This window comes from Pinus tabuliformis, chromosome 5_2, assembly GCF_031772625.1.
Source record: "Pinus tabuliformis cultivar Carrire ecotype Pingquan chromosome 5_2, CPIR1, whole genome shotgun sequence".
Lineage (NCBI taxonomy): Eukaryota > Viridiplantae > Streptophyta > Pinopsida > Pinales > Pinaceae > Pinus > Pinus tabuliformis.
This window is the reverse complement of record NC_142306.1, coordinates 25925223-25939039: the sequence shown is the minus strand read 5'-3', so window position 1 is coordinate 25939039 and position 13817 is coordinate 25925223. Positions and strand designations below refer to the sequence as shown.

The window sequence follows — 13817 nt, the reverse complement described above, 5'->3', positions numbered from 1 at the left end:
CGCTATTTTGGAAAGTATTATAGCTTCTTCACCCCAACTTCTTGTTGGTTATCAGAAGCTCTCTTCTAACCCCCTCCCTGTGGACAATGAGATTAACTTAGATTCTTCTCTTGTTTGTACTCCTCCTTCCGAACCTGGCTGTGCCAAGCCTGCTCCAGACCAACCATTGGTCGGAGAGAGTGTCGACTTGGGTTCACCACCTGCTGATTACTCTATTTCGGAGGAGCATCATGATTCTACTACTCATGTTCTTCTCATCTCGTCAGATTCTCCTGAGTCCAAGAACGACCCTCCTATCCTCGCTGATCAAGAGGGTCTTTCTTCGTCTCCTGTAGCGCAGGGGGGCAATCATACGATTCCCCCACCAAGTAGTTCGGTCGTTTCCTTCGACTGGAGTCATTTGACTACATTCCGCCTTCCATCCCATGTGCCTTTCCAGATTACAGTACATGCCTATGATAAGGCAGTACCTGGCATTATCTTGGATGAGGGTGCATCTGTCAGTCTTATGCCTTTCACTACTTGGCAAGCTTTGGGCTCCCCACAGCTTGTGCTGGTCGCACAAAATCTATTGGCATTTGACGGAGCAACCAGTCAACCGTTAGGGATCCTCCCAAAGTTTCGTGTTACTTTGGGAGGCAAAACCATCTATATAGATGTACAGGTTACCCAAGGTGCTTTAGATTTCAGTCTTCTCCTTGGATGTGACTATGTTTATGCCATGGGGGCCCTTGTCTCTTCACTTTTCCATGTGGTTTTCTTTCCACACGACGAAAGAATCATGACTATCAATCAATTATCGTTCTTTAGTCCGTTGGTGCCTCCTACGCAGCTCGCATCCCCTCCTGGTTTTTCTCCACCGGTTGTATCTGCCCCACCACAGGTCAACTACGTGGCTACTTATCCCGTGCATGTATCCAATGATGATGTCGTCGTGCATAGTGTCCTGGGGGAATTGGGTCCTGACTTCCAAGACGTTTTCCTTCCACCGGGAGTGACACTCTTGGAAGCAACGACTTCCTGTTCATTATGATGAAGTTCGTTCAGAGCATAGTTCCTTTCCTATGTCAAGCTCCTTAAAAAATGAAACTAGGTTCGGTCGGAGCATAGTTCCTTTCCTATGTTAAAAAATGAAACTATGTCTGGTCGGAGCATAGTTCACTTTCCTATGTCAAGCTCCTTAAAAAATGAAACTAGGTTTGGTCGGAGCATAGTTCCTTTCCTATGTCAAGCTCCTTAACAAATGAAACTAGGTGTCATGAGGATAGTTCTTTTAAGTGTGTCAACCTCATTAAAATAATGAAACATGAGCTCATGCAATTCGAGTGCGATCACAATATTGTCAACCTTCACTCCATTTTCAATGGACTAAAGCTTGGGGGGCATGTACCTCGAATTGAGACATCATGCTAGGGGGCATGCCCGTCTCCCTTGTTTTCAAGCATAGTTTGCATGTGTGTGCTTTTAAGCTTGCATAAAAATAAAATTCATTTCCAAGCATAGTTTGCATATGTGTTGTCATGTGTGCTTTTCAGCTTATGTAAAAATAAAATATGTGATTAAATGCATTTCGCATTGGGTCGTTTGTTATGCAACTGATACATTAGATTACATTTGTGTTAGACATCTGCATGGCATATAAAAACATCATCACATGTAAAAGATCCATCCAAAATAGGCATATGTATATATATATATATATATATGTGTGTGTGTGTGTGTGTGTGTGTGTGTGTGTCGAAATGTTTGCACAACGTGCATCACATAGATCAAAAATATACATGTTCATCTTAAATACATCCAGAGACGACATGTCTCTCAAAAAATATGCATAAAAATAAACCTAGGTGTCTAATCCCTGTGGTGCTCATGATAGCACGTCACCGCACGCATTAGGCGTCTCAAGAGACAGTGGATGCGACTGGGCACTCCCACTGTATGCCTCTAATACGCTAGTGGGACATCCGCCAGCCGGGCATAATCCGGAATCCCCCGAGAAATTCCCTCAAGGTTTTGGATCAGCTCCCCTCCCTTGGCACCCTCTTCCTGAGGGTCAGCTGTAGGCTGGTTTCTTCGCAAAATAGGGGACATGTCGGCTGGTCTCTCTGGGCCAACATCTGCATACACATATGACTGTTGTTAGAACAAGCATGTATTAACAATAAAAAATCATAAAGCATAAAATCAAAAAGAGATCATACCCAACTCCTCATCCCACTCATCTCCCTCTGGCAGTGGGAGATCTAGGTCACTTGTGAAGTCAGTCCCTGCATATGGCCAATCCTCGACCAAAATCAGCTAGCGACGGAGCCACCCAAAGAACTCTGGCCTCCAGGACATCTATTGGCCTCCTCCCCCTCTAGGCATCAATGCTGCCCAGTGAGCCATTCTTGGCTCCCGTGGTACTGGATCAGCTATGACGGCCCCTTGGCCTTGGAAGATTGGTAATCATTCCAGAATGAATGATCCCAGAATAGAACCATACCAAAACTGCTGCAGTTTGCCTCGCTTACCTTTTGTAAGCTGTCACTTCATGTTGGTAGTCACCACTGTCGCCCAATCAAAGATAGTCAGATTCAGACACTCTATGGCCAATATGAGTTGGTTCTTTGTTACCTCGTGGGGTGCATGTGCCGCTGTAGCCCGTGTGATGGTAAATAACACCGCTTTGAGTGTTAAATCCTGAATGGTGGCAATTTCCACCTTTGCACTCCCGGATCCAAATTGTGCCCCTAGGCACACCCATTCCATCACCTCGCACATCTTTTCGCCAGATGGTCTGCTCCCTGTTAGTATGGGCACCAAACCTCTGCTTGACAACCCCGTGATAAAATAGATGTCAGAAACATCCATTTCCAACACTTGATCTCGTATATGGAACACTTGCTCGTGTTCGTCCCAAAGATTGATCAAGTGCTGTAAGAGCTCCAGTTGAGCTCGTAGGTAACGCGTGAGGAAGAATTTTTTTAGCCCGCAATTTCTAAGGGCTTCATGCAGCCTTCATCTGCTATGGCCAATTCGTCCACACTGTCATGCTCCCTTTCCTTCCATTGGACTACCATTTTGTTCGTTTCCCTGCGTCCACATGATCAAAAAATATTAATTAAATCTTTGGTAAACCTAAAAATGCATTGAAATCAGTTTAAAAATGTTGAAATTTGAAAAACAAATACGATTGGCCATTGGCGAGACAGTTTTTAAAATAGTCGCGCCCATCGGCGCGAGCCTTTGGAGTGAAAAGTCCCATTGGCACGGGTCCGTGCCCGATACCCGCGTCAATGGGTGCAGCCCTAGTTTTTCAAATTCCCTCCACAGAGGTCGATGGAGCAAGCAAAAATGACTAAAAAATGGACTAAAATGAAGTATGAGAAGGTGCCTCTTACATGGAACTGACGACACTCCAAATGGTCGCACGGATTTGTCGCAATCGTCACCCGAAGATCGCACACTGAAAGCACTACTGTCGCTCTCCAATGAGGTAAAAGTAGAAAGTAAATTTGATTTTTACCATTTTGACATATTTATGGCTTCTTCTTTTTAACTCAAAATAGGTTTTTAAAAGTCATTTTTTGAGAATATTTTAATATATTTTTGTCGAAAATGGATTTTACACTTGTTTTTGTGCAGCGACAGGTTTTTATGCGACTTAGACGGTGAAACGAGTTGTATTTTATACTTTTTCAAACTCGGTAAATATACGAAAAATCATTATGGAGTCATCTTTCTACTCTTTTCTGACTCTCTAAACATGAAAAGAATGTTGAATTATTCCTCTCGACTCGGTAAACGTAAATGAGAGGCGGTCGTCTTTAAACTCTTTTCCGACTGTGTAAAGACAACAAGATCGTCGAGCCCGGTCATTTCAAGCTCGTTAATGGTTACGAAACGACGTGATTTCGGTAGCTTTTTTACTTTTTCAGGTCGAAGTCACTAATCATGAAAAGTAATCCTCGATCGTAATGGTCGGGCGGTTCTTTCGAGCATTGTTTTATACTTTTTCAGGCTTGAGAGACACAACTTTACGAAAAAGGACACCCCTAGAGTTTACTTTTCTGCTGTCTTTTCAAACTCTCTAAACATTAAAAGTCGTTGATTTCTTCCTCTGTCAGACTCGTTAACACTTGATGACATTGGATTCCGTCAAAATGATGCTTTACAAGCATATGCTATCCCCGTCAAGCTTGTTGATAAAAATAACTGGGGTACTCGCCAGAAATGGTGGGGAAAATGGAACCACAATCATTGTCATGTCGGCAGTATGTCGCTCTTGAACATGGCACTTGTTTGCATTTGTGTCTGGGTGGGGACATAATCTCGTTTTTCACTTTCCTCCGTGGGTTTGGGTGATCCTGTTTGACCCCTCATCTGCTCTTTGCCTTCTCGCCATAACCTCTGATCGATTGATGTCAAATACTGCCAAGTTCACTGTCGTGCCGCCGATATGTTCAAGAGAAGTTGACCTATGCGAAATAACAACCTCCCTCTGATAACTCACATAATCATCATCCTCTGTCTCGTGTCGATGATGTGGGAAACACTATGGCCCACCTTCGATCAAGGTCACTTCTTGTCGACTTCAGCTCATTATCCAGGAAGTTGATCTAGAGACTCCCTTCTGGTGCCTTGGAGTCTGCATGCCTCAATGGCAGGTTCTTCGCATTCGACGCGAGGTTTTAATCATTTGCCTCTGATCGAATGATTCTACTGGTTTTCGATGCCAACTCACTGATTTGCACGTCGTAGACTGTACCTATAGTAACTTGAGGGCCATTGTCATTATTGGTGGTACCTCTCACGTCCGTTAACAACTTTCACCATTGGCTGGTAATCAGACGATGTTCCTGCATGTTCAACTTCGACTCCTTATATTGCTTGCTTTGTAACTTGTACTTTGAGACGAGATGGAGCGCAAGACCCTGGATTTTGTCTGTTGAGGTCCAGGCTGCGATTTTGTGGATTATTATGATTATTACATGACTCATTCACTAGATGGCTGCGACCATGCCTGATTCTATTTATCGATCTTCACTGGATGGTTGCGCCCATACCTTGGATCTAGATTATTGTGTACTCTGCTATGGATGGCTGCACCCATACCACATATATCAGGTATTTGAGATATCTCGTAAAGCATTTCACCCCTCTCTCTCTCTCTCGGGCCTCATGCTTTAGGGGGAATTTGTTACACAAACATTTGTCACCGTCCCTACTACCCCTCTCCCGCATCTTGGACGACTCATTCCGAGACCTATGAGAACAGACATGGCCTCCAAACACTTGCATTGCATTCCTCTGAACATGAGCTTTGTTTTGCCCTGAAGACATCTCCTACTAAAAAACCTTAAAAATAGCCCTTTTTCCATTGGTGCGGTTCCATAGTGCAGCCCTCGTGCCAATGGGGGAAATCCTCCAAATAGGGTGCGCGAGTTGGCGCTCTGTCACAGAGTCGCACCCGCGCCAACCATAATTAGTGGTGTTTTTTAACAAACAAACAGCAGAAGCTTCATCCTAACAAATTCCTGGACTGAATCTATATTGAGTTGGGTGGGTTGGCTATGGATTTCCATAGAGAGGAAGTGGTTTTCCACCTCTCCTGGAAGCTTCCTTGAAGATATGGCCAATCCCATGATTATTGGTGATGATCCCAACTCCCCTTCCTCCATTTATAAAGTTTTCCCATTTCCTTTGCAAGCTAGTTTTTGGAGTTGGATAGTTAGAGAGTTGGATAGTTTTTAGTTTCTAGAGTTTCAGAATTCGAAATTCCCAAGAGCTTCATGTTGCAAGAGCCTTCTTGATTCCCTTAAGGAAAAATCCAAGCAAGGAGATTATTGTCCAAGATCCAAAGAGAGAGAAGCTTGTCCTTATTCCCGACAGGCTTTGCGAGACATGTGTTGTTGACCCGCCAAAGGAGAATCTAGCGTCAAAACTTTGGTTGTATTCTTCTTTGATTGATTATTAATGAACAACTATTGGTTATGGTTCCACTCTTATTGTTATTTGTGATGATGATGAGTTATATCCTTTCTGACTGATATATAGTTGCATATGCTGGATTTTATGTTTGTGTTTGCGTCGTTTCTTGTATGTGCAGGTGTCTATTCACAGAGATCGTGAGGATTGTGATCTGCCGAAGTAAAGGAGCGAGTAGCACCACCTCTTCTACAAGCACTAGCTTTGGAATCTAGGTAGGCCTTCATCACTGGTCTATTAATTTGCAATTAGGAACTTGTGCTGTAGCATTGTATGATTGTTGCTAGACTCGGTCTGGGCTAGTAGGGATCGCCTCTGTCTGCAGAGGGGATTTACCTCCTCAACACTCCATTTGATTTTTTACCTTTTTTGAGGAATAGCTACGAAGAGTGATCATGTTAACCATCCTTCTGACACTGCCGTGATTGGAAAATTCCAAACCTTACCTGGAATCAGCTGCTACCCGAATTTATCACTTGTTCCTCGAAAAACAAGTCTCCTTTAAGCTATTTTCATATGACTCGTAAAATATGAAAAGATTGCCAAGCAATTGGCCTCTCCAGCTCGTTAAAGTGACCGGAAGTGCTATCCCTCCTTTAGATTTTAATCTTTTTCGACCTGAGGGATTATTACACAAAAAGATCGAGCACTTGCTTTATTCAGATCGTTAAAATTACCAAAAATTCATCCCTTTTGTATTATTTTATACTTTTTTGGACTTAAGGGATTGTATGACGAAAAAGGATTGTTGGAGTTTTATTTACATACCTTTTAGACTCTCTAAAATTGAAAAGGACCAAGTTATCTTTGTCGTTAAACTCGTTAAAACCGAATAGCGACAACCTCATCCATAACGACAAGAACGAGTGTCACTATCGCTAGGCTCGTTAGAACATAGCGATGGGTTTTCCCGAAGGGAAAATTATAGAACAAGCATATGTTATCCTGCTCAAGCTTGACAAAAATAAAGAGGTACTCGTCAACAATGACTGGGGAAAATTGGGAAGAAAACTTGAAGAAAATTTATTGGTAGCAAGTCGCTCTTGAACATGACACTTTCACTCCGCATCCGAGTCGGGTTGGGTTGTTCCGTTCACTGGTCATATCACCATTGGTCCATCACACCATTCACATTTGGGGTTAACGCTACCAATCCATCATGTCAGCGTTGCTGATATGTTCAAGAGAAGCCGCTCAGAGAATTCACCTGTGTCTCATCCACTGCAATACATTTAGCTCCATTCTTTCATGACCGCCACCCTGAACCTTATATCATCAGATCATTTTCACCTCCATTAAAATCATTTTCTCCATTCTGTGTCGTAGATGTGGGATTCATTAAGGCCCTCCTATGACAAATCGCTTCTTGTCGACATCAGCTCATTATCCAAGAAGTCGATCTAGGAACAACCCTTTCAGTACTTTGAAGCTTGCATGCCTTAATGGAAAGTTTCTCACTTCTGGCGACAGGTTTACATCAATGACCTTCGACCGAAATATTTTGCATGGTGTTTGACACCAAGTCCATTTTTCACACCATGTGAATTGTACTATCGTACCTTGAGGGTCATCATCATTATCGGTGATTCCTCTCGCGCCTGTTAACAACTTACATCACTGGCTGGTAATCAGGCGATGTCTTTCCATGTTCGACTCCAGAACATCTCTCACATGGATCGACTTGTACTTTGAGTGAAGATCGAATGAGATTGAAGACCCCAGATCTAGTTTCATCCATCTGGGCTGTGATATATATTCAGGAAAATAAAGACATTAAATGTATATCATTCCTGCACAGATAATCATCCAATCTAAGGGATGATGGCTCTACCAGAATCATCAGTCTGCACACAGACGATTGTCTGTCTTATGTACATGAAAATGAATTTATAAAGCTGAGCATGGGAAATGCCCACCTTAGCTAGATCATGAAATATTATGAAGATAATGTATCATATTGTATCTTATTACAGATTGCCTTCCAGCTTGAAAAAACTTCGGATCCTCATGATAAAGCATTTCACCTGACATCAAAATATTAACAACCTCATGCTTTAGGGGGCAACTGTTATAGACATTTTTGGGCACTGCAACCCCAATCAAATATGTCCATAAACCGAGGGCTCATAAGTCCCTAAAAGTGTTGTTCCATTCCCTAAAAGAACAAGGTCAGCTGATTACATCATCTCCTAGAAGTTCTCCATGAAAAACTACTCAGAACTGGTCAAAACTGGACCATCTCACCTACTCCATGGTCAAAGTGCGCTGCATCCCACCTAAATGCACACGGGAGGTGCGATGCATACTAAAAAGCCCTTCTATGGGGTGCGATGGGCGAGAGTGGACAAATGGCAGAGTCAATTTGCGAGGTGGATGATCATGGAATCTTCCATAAACTTCTCCTATGACACTTGCCTCTCTGCATTTGCCCAGGGATGAGTAAGAGATCATCAATCTCCAAGTAGAATCAAGAACTATCAGAGAGAGGAAACTAATCAAATATCAGAAGTTGACTCACCTCCTTACAAACATCTGTATATGGATCCCTCATCCCAGAGATCCAGAGGCTGGAATTTTGTATCTTGTGAGGAAGTGCTGCCGGTTTCTTGGTGTAACATCATAGTGTTGGGTGATCTAAGCTTTTCACGAGGTGAAGAAGGGATTTCTTGCTGAGAGGATGATGCTGGGTCAGAAAAATTGGTTGTAATCCTCTTTGCTATTCTTGATATTAATAAATCTATTCAAGTTTTCCTCCACATTCTTGTATGATTGATGATATATGCATTTGTGTGGTCAATATATATCTGGTCCTATATTGTTTATCATAGTAGATCTATGTTCTTGGATAGTGTTATGCTGCTTTGATTCCACAGGTGCTCTTTGAAGCTGGGTAGATGAGGAAGCGAGTGGCAAAGATCTATAAGAAGGGAGAGGAATCAAGCAAGGAACCAAGCGCAAGACAGAGGTTGGTCTCCTTTATTCCCCCTCTTATCTACTTCTCATAAAGGAAAATGAAAGTAGTTTTATTTTGTTTGTTTCTATGATAGCTACCAGTCTTAGTGGGACTAGCAGCTCTACATGGACACTAGATTTCCCGATAACACTATCGGCTCACAATGGGAGGCTCAAACAAAGTACAAGACTTCCAAGCCTCGTGCCTTTGTAAAAAGGGGGGAATTGAAGTTGACGATGATCGGGAAGGACTATGGTGGCCACCCCGGGAGCTCGCACTACATTTTGTCTTTCCTGAACACCAATCCACAACAACTACACCTTTTCTTCATAAAGCTAGGGGCCAAAAGGAAGAAGGGAAGAAAACAACATGAGAGAAAGAGATATCAAACGTGGCTACCAGCTCACAAGGGGAGGCTCAAATAGAGAACAAATTTCCCCAACCCTGTGCCTTCACAAAAAGGGGGGAACCATAGGGGAAGACAATCGAGAAGGACTAGGGTGGACACCCTGGGAACTTACATTGCTTTTTGCCCTTCGAGAAAACTAATACCAAACAATCCCACCTTTTCTCCTTAAATCTAGGGGCCAAAAAGAAGAAGGGAAGAAAACAACATGAAAGAGATATCAAATGTGGCTACCAGCTCATAAGGGGAGGCTCAAATAGAGAACAAGCTTCCCAAACCCTGTGCCTTCGCAAATATGGTGAAACTGCAAGGGACAATGATCGGTAAGGACTAGGGTGGCCACCCCAGGAACTCGCATGGCCTTTTGTCCTTCCTAAACACCAATCCACAACAATCCCATATTTTCTCCATAAAGCTAGGGGGAAAAGGAAGAAGGGAAGAAAATAACACCAAAGAAACAAAAATCCAAAGAAAGGAGAAAGGCTCGACATCATGCCGAGGAGATGTTTCCTAACTAAAAAGAAGGAAAATAGGCACCCAATCGAATCATCCCACATCACACTCTCCCACATGCATTATGGCACAACACCCTTTCTAGCTTAAAACATAACAAACAATAATCAAACAACCAAGAAAATAAATCACAACCTAAACTTGACCTCTAGAAAATATGAGGGCTGCGATGAGACCAGTGTCTGGAGCACATTATTGAGAGGTAAATAACCCCCCAACCTGACACAAGGCTTCAAATGACAAACACGCTAGTAGAAAACCCACACTACTATTGCACCCCTTGGTGTACAAAACACCCAACAACCTTTCTAGTGAGAAAGTCAAGGGGGGTCAAGAATAAAACTCCAAAGAGGAGTTGTCACGGGCTAACACTCAATGCTAGAGAAATCCACGGGCCGCAAATACATTGATGGTGCAAGGGCACTAAAGAGAGGGATGTCTGCAAAGTGCACATGACAAAACCAAGAAATGACCAAGCTACACACAAAACCCACAAAGAAACAAAGACACAACCCACTACCTTTTTTCCTTAGAAGGGGAGTGGCTCATGAGAGGATGAGTAATTCCCTTAGCGAAAAATGCATGAGATGAGAATTCCAGCTCATTCCAATTGGTGGGTAAAATTATGATCTTGGTGGAGCTTAGACCTAGGGAGGTGTTTTTCATTACCTGGACACCCAGCCCTTCCATGAGGGCATATCGAGGAATGGTCGAGAGGACTATGGTGTCCAACCCAATGGGTTGAGCTGCACTTCATCCATTTGATATTGACCCCACCCTGAAAATTTCCCCTCATGGAATGTTTAAGGTACCAGGCATGCATGCAATCACTCTCTTGACCCAACCACCAACAAAAGTGCTCATCCAGGAAACACAATAAACCACTGTCACCTTTTCGAGAGAACTCACTATGGAGGCCCACAACCTTGGCCCATGCCTTCCAAAAAATAAAATATCAAGCACCACCACTATGAATGAGTCTAAATTTATCCATCGTCTTGCCCAAGCACCTCAACTGCAGCAACCATGCCCCGCCGAACAGATCATCGTATAGCACTCTTAAGAAAAAGGCTTCTGAAAACCCTACAGAAACACATTGGGGGGAAGAAAAACAAACGATGGGTGGGACAAGCACAAGCATGGTTTGAAATCACACATGAAAAAACAAGCGTGACCTCAAGAAAATAAACAAACAATGTTCCCTCCAAACACCAAACCCTCTCCCCTAGAGACACACCACACGAGCCCACATTGCAATCGAAACCCACCCAACCCGAACCAAAAAAGAAAACCCCTGCTATCAATGATCCCACCACAGGTTCACCTATGGTAACCTTGTTATGACTTATCCTTCCTATAAATGATAAGGTTCAATGAACTTCTCACAACATCGATAGTGGCGAACCACCATTGTCGACGCAATCCGAACACTTCACCAGATCATTCAATAAGTAGCTGCGACAAGTGGTGTGTAAAACGTGCAGGGACATAGTCAACATGAGTTCATGACACACGCTTACTAGGAATTCCTCATTGAAGACCAATAATTGCAATGTTCTATCCCCATCACGATGTAGTTTGAGAATATTTCCCAATCCTCTCAAAATTTGAAGAAAAATGCATTAGCTACATCGTTATAGCACATGTGCAGCCCAAAACATCTAAGGGAATCACATACTTGTTATTGCCTCAAACTTCCATGGCCTAAATGGCCATAGTCCCTCTAAGAAGCTGGCCATGAAGGGGGACCTCCGTGTATCTAGTTAGCAGGTTGAGGTCTCTTTTATTATCAGAATTAACTAGACAAGTCGCTCCACTAGTTAAGAACGGCCATGCACCACCACCCATAGAATCAAGGACGAGATCTCAATCTTTCAACCCTTAATATGTCTGCACCTGGTAAGTTTACCTGTGTTGAGTCAAATTAAGTTGTAGGCTCCACTCCTGGTGGTGCCCTTCCATCAATTCCTTTAAGTTTCAGCCTTGCAACCATACTCCCCCTTGGAACCCAAACACTCTAATTTCTCAGAAGGTGTTGGTGGAGTCCTTAGAGAAACATCTGCCAATCCCTGGTTGGCATCATTTATGGTTGAGATTAGGATGGTATCTGATTGTCTTCGAGCCCCCAACTTTCATTCTTGATTAATGAAAACTTCCCTGGAAAATGATTTCTCATTGGTCCATATTTCATAAACTTAAGAATTTCAGCTTTGACAATGAAATATGAATGCCCCCAAAAGTCCCTATTAATCATTACTCTGATCCCGAAGGCCAACACAATATGATCAAACTCCTATCATGTTATTCCATTCTAATGTATTCAAAGCATAAGCTTGCATTAAACAATCTAAGTATTTCAAGGTAACAATGGCAGAGCCGCGACCCAACCAATTAAGGCCAAGAGCATACCACCGACAAAATGGATGAAAGGGCAGGTGCACACTGAGTAGGCAGACCAGCCTTTACGACCCAAGATCCAACTACAAGTTTTATAACTACAAAAATTTAAATATATGCTTTTGGAGCTAGAATTACCATTACTGATTGCACTAGACTTTCCCTCCAATGGTTCCTCGTTAAGGGATTTAGATTGTACTCATTCCAATTACTAAACTCAATGAGACTAATATCATTATTTATTGTCACTACCTCCCCATGTCAGGATTGGGTTATTTGTGTTCTTGTTGCCTTCCTTGGATGTGGTAGCCATTTCTTAAGCTCCTTCTCCGGAATTGAACCCTAATTCTTCATCCCTCGTCACCACTGTGGTAGGCATGTGGTGAAGTAAAATTATGAATGGGGACACAAAAAATTCCTATAGCTAGATAATGGGTCTATCCACAATCGAAACATTCTATGAAAGATTTTAGTAGGTTAGAACCAATTAAGAGGGCCTACCTCTTCGTATGCTTATCTCATTTTATGATGTCCTTGCTTGCTCGCTACAGCTATCTCTCGTTTCCTTCTTCAAACACCTGACACAAGTAAACAACAACAAACAACAGCCGTGATAATAGAAAAATTGTAATTCAACCTACTTAAAAAGTCAAGAAACATTAAGCCATAAACATGTAAGATGACACATTATGTATGAAATCAATCAATATTTTCATATATATTGAATTAAGAAGAGATTACAACTATTGTCTTGAAATTGTTGTTCTCCTCTGACAAAACCAGATTCCCACACACTTCCTTTAGAATTCCATGATGGCCTCAACAATGATAGTTTTAAGGCTCTTCCCTTTAGGCTTCACACTAAATCAAAATAATACTTCTCATTCACACAACTAGAGAGCTACAACTATGTTTAGCTTGCTATTTACCCCAAACTTAATTAGCACTAGCACACCAACATTAACACTAGCTTGTGCTTGGGAAAAATGGAGGTTTATATAGCATGAATGGATGCAAGATGGAAACTCTTCTCATGGAATAAGGTCTTATCTCTTGAGGTAGTTCCATCCTTATAGGGGAAAGGAGCCCAAACTAACATCTTTGACCCCATCCAGCCAAACCATTTACTAGACATCCGTTACGAAGCTTCTAAAGCTGGAAGCTTCGTCTCCTTATTAAAAAAGTTTCCATAAGAGGATCAGTGCGACTAGAACAAATCTCAATCACTCTAGTCGGTGATAGGGACATTGTTAATCCCTTCATATCAGTGCGAGGATGACAAGGGTCATTAGCTCCAGTCTTGTAAACTGGGAAAAACAGAAGATTTTGGGGAAATTGTGCAAAAGGGAATTGTTCTTCTCATGAAGAGGGACACAATGGGATTTTCTTAAGGAAGGGAAAGCATGTGGGGTTGACTGTAAAGGTCCTCTAGTATCAAGGAATGGGGAGTATAGGGACAGTGATAAAATGTTGTGTAACATATGCCCCTTAAAGTGTGAAGGCCAAGCTAGAGTGAGGGATGAAATGCTTTATGAATAAGTGCGAGGAACCAAAGTTTGTCATTGGAAAACCTACAAG

General features: G+C 42.4%; 1 pseudogene; it reads right to left on the bottom strand.

The window, feature by feature from the left end:
- Positions 1-11143: 11143 nt before the first annotated feature.
- Positions 11144-13019, bottom strand: LOC149157471 (18S ribosomal RNA; annotated as a pseudogene).
- Between the last annotated feature and the right edge of the window lie 798 nt (positions 13020-13817).